We start from the raw sequence: 4,253 nt of genomic DNA on the forward strand, positions 1-4,253 counted from the left end.
AGCTGGCTCCGTGGCTGCCACCACCTTTGTCCCACTAATTTGCATATTCTCTCCTGATGGGCTGTGGGGTGTCACAGAGGTATGGTCAATTTACATATTTGTCTATTATTAGTATGTATATATATATATGATATTCTACTCTATTATATTTAAACTATTTTTAATGATAATGACAATATTAATTACTACCATTTTTCAAGTCTACTGCATTCCTTTACATATCACTTTTTAATCATAGCAACAATCCTCTAGTAGATACATTTATTTTATAGAAGGGAAAACTGAATTTTATCAAAGTTTTCTAATGTACCTGGGTAGTAAGTACTGGGGCTGGATGTGAACTCAGATTTGTCTAATATCAGAACACAAGCACTTAATTACTCTGCTGTGCTCCTGGCCACTCAAGCACCTGACCCTTATTAAGCATCTAGTAGAGATCAGACTCCATAGCTAAGGGCTGGAGAAAATAAAGTTCCCTTATGCCCCCATAGATATTTTGCTTTTTTAAACAAAAGCAGAGCAAGGACCAAGGACCATGGACCAGAATCTCACCAGAGCAGAAAGGATGCCTAGCAAAGAGTAAAACTGGGAAAACAAGAACCTCACCCCTAAGGTAACCTATCCTCTCCTAGCTTATCACTGGTCATGTGGTTTGGACCCCTGATCTTTCATATCTCTGGTCAGGCAGTTTATACCCTCTGACCTTTTCCTCCCTAAAGATAACATCTAGGCCTCAGTTGTATTTCAGTTCCAGGTCCACAGAAGCAGCAAAACCAGACAAGTGATGCCGTGGCTGACCTCAGGACCAGGTACATTGACTAATAACCCCTGCCTTGGCACCGACCAATCAGTGGAGACCACAACCCTGAAAGGGGACATCTGGAAAACTAATTAATATTCTATTGAAACCCTCCCCTGAAATCTCCCCTAAGATTTCCACCTGCAAGAAAGAGATAATTACACCCAGGACAAAAGACCCAATGCATGCTCTGCCTCCAAGGAGCAAGCCCATGCCATTCCCCCATAGGCACGTACCCCCCAAACTCTAAGGGACCCCATAAGACTTGCAACCAGAAAAGAAATGGGCAATGGCAGCTTGTCCCGGGCTAACCTCCTGAACCCGTCTCCAAGGACCCCTTTTCTCTGATTTCTCAGTGAGCCAACACAGTCCAGCCTAGGCTCTCCTGTTGCTTCTCCTATGGCCTTCCTTGTTTCACTGTCCTAAGTCTATTTTTGCTACCGTCATATACCCAACACCCTTTGGCTCAATGCTATGTAGCCCTTCCTTTTGGATATCCCCATCTCCCATCCCTTTTTCTTAAATAAATTTAATCACAGATATAATTTGAACAAAGAGGTAAACAGCAAACTGTGTGGAACTACTTGGTAAAAAAGAAGTGACAGAACTGAATTAGCAGTGGGAAGAAAGAGCTTGCTCAGCCTATGAGTGATAGGGTGGCTCTCCAAGTGGAAGGAGTTATGGATACAAAGGTGTTGAAGCAAGAAGGGTCTTGATGCCAGAGACCGAGGTCAGGATTAGCTGGAGAGGAGGCTTCAGAGCAGGAGGCTCATATACGAAAAGACTTGTGTAAAGACAGAGGGTGTTGGACTTTATCTTTTGACTTTTTGTTGTCTTTGTAACACTCTCTCTCTGCATGATTCTTCCTCCTGATTAAATGCCAAAGGCCTTTAGGTTAGGGTCAGTATCATCTCAATTGTCTGTATTCCCTTCTAGATGTTGATCTAGACAGAAAGGGATCCATTTATCCATTTATCCATTGACTCCTGGATATGTGGAATCCCCATTCCAAAGGAAGTTAACTGGCTACTGTTTAAGAGTGTAATGCTTATGGAACTTGTATTACAACTGTGAGAGAGGCTCTGCAGTGGCTTTAAAATAGAAAATAAACCTGGAGGAGGTGAACATAGTACAAAATAAAACTGGTAATTGAGGGAGGAGAAAGCATCATAGTCCATACCTACCAGATTAAATTTAGTGAGTGGCAGTGCTTCTATCACCATTACAGTAAGATCACTCCTCCGCACTAGGACAGTATGGAAAATAAAGAGCTTTGGTTGGAGGTGATCTAAGTTGAAAGTGAGGAAAATCAGCTTGCCCAGACCCAGCTCCACCATGGAACTGAAACTTTGGATACTGACTTTGCTTCTCGTTTTAGGGAATCCCCAGCTGCACATCTTCCAGTACTGGATTAAGGGAAATGGGACTTTGGAAACACAGGTATGTAATTCCATGCAAATAAAAAAACCACTCATCCTCCTATGTGATTCTTAAAAAATTGTTTTTCTCAAAATCATAGGTACCCCAGCCATTTCTCTGATAAATTACTGTGCATAAAGCATTTGGAACAGTGTTGGTACACAGGGAGTCCTCATTAAATCTTAACAATTATTTCATTCTCTTTGAGTCCATAAATTTATTTCAGCAGTGTACAGATTTTTAAGAGATGTTATTTGAGTGTATAACACAATTGTTTTAAAGAGGATTAAGATGATAGTTTGACATTATGCTGCTTCTTGTCTTATCACCAATGCAAATCACAGTATATAAAAGAGGGGAGAAGGGGACTGACCACTACACTCTTAGAATTTGACATACACTCACAGTCACACACACGCAAACACATTCTAAAGCAACATTTCTCAATACATATAGCACTGTCTTCACCACCTACTTTTTCCCTTCACTTACTGAATCAGAAAAACCTGGGGTGCGCAGGAACCTCCACTTGTTTCTTTTTAATTTAAATTTTTTATTGTTTAAAGTATTACATAAGTCTTCTTTTTCCCCTATTGACCTCTCCCTGGCCGCACCCCAGTTATGCTCATTTGCATGCATATGAGCTGCCATCATAGATCTCTTACCCCCTTACCCCCCACCTTCCCTCATAGGTTGGACAGTCTGTTCTATGACTCTGGCTCTATTTTTGTTCATCAGTTTATGTTGTTCATTATAGTCCACAAATGAGTGAGATCATGTGATATTTATCTTTCTCTGACTGCCTTATTTCGCTTAGCATAATCTTCTCCAGGCCCATCCATGCTTTTGCAAATGGTAAGAATCCCTTCTTTTTTATAGCAGCATCGTAGCATTCCATTGTGTAGATGTGCCACAGTTTTCTAATCCACTCATCTGATGAGGGGCACTTAGGCTGTTTTCAAATCTTAGCTATTGTAAATTGTGCTGCTATGAACATAGGGGTGCATATATCCTTTCTGATTGGTATTTCTGATTTCTTGGGATATATTCTAAGAAGTGGGATTACTGGGTCAAATGGGAGTTCCATTTTTAACTTTTTGAGGAAACGCCATATTTTTTTTCCACAATGGCTACACCAGTCTATATTCTCACCAGCAGTGCAAGAGAGGAACCTCCACTTTTAACTTAGTATGTGGGTTATTCTCAGTAACATTAAAGTTTGAGAAATAAATGTCTTATAATCTTAAGTAAGATTTAACTAATCTGAGTAATCCAAGTTTAATATGCTGTGCTTTATAATATTTATTTGGCAATTAAGTATTTAAATGAATACATGCCAAATTTCAATTCTTTATAGTAAATTAACTTCTTTTTCCTTTTTATAAATTAAACTCTTTTGGTGGCCATAGAATGCAAGTATCAAAACAAGCAATAAGACATGTTTATCAGCTTAATCTGTAAGCAATTCCAATAGTTTCATCAGGATTTCTATGATGCTGATCTGGTGACATGGCCATTTATCTACTTAGGGCCAAAAGGAAGTGTTTCCTGTTATCCGCAGAGGTGGATCTTTGCACTTACTGGGCTCAGTTTCTGTGTCTCTGTGTGATTCTGTCTCTGGGTCATCTACTCTTGAAATGCTGCCAAGATGGATATTTGCTTCAAGGTGCTATGCTGATAGGGCTTCCACGTGAACCTCAGCTCTTCAACAGGGCACTTTCCACAGTAGCCTTCAACTTAAAAAGGGGCTGCCTTTTATGTGTTTCAGGGTGTAAGTGCTTCAAGCTTTCCTCTCTGACCTTTGTCCTATTGAGTGGATTTCAATGGTCTTCCACATTTATTCAAGCTAATGACAGACAAAAGTTGAAAAAAGGGACAAATGGATTTGCCATGAAAATGCACTGTGGTGCTATTCACAGTGGGTAGTGAATTTTTGAAACTCATTGCCTCAAGATATTATATAGACTATTATGTATAATACATTTAAGAAGGTCTATAGCAGGTTATTAAACAAAATTGGGATGCCAGAATGGAT

This window comes from Myotis davidii, unplaced genomic scaffold, assembly GCF_000327345.1.
Source record: "Myotis davidii unplaced genomic scaffold, ASM32734v1 scaffold24, whole genome shotgun sequence".
NCBI lineage: Eukaryota > Metazoa > Chordata > Mammalia > Chiroptera > Vespertilionidae > Myotis > Myotis davidii.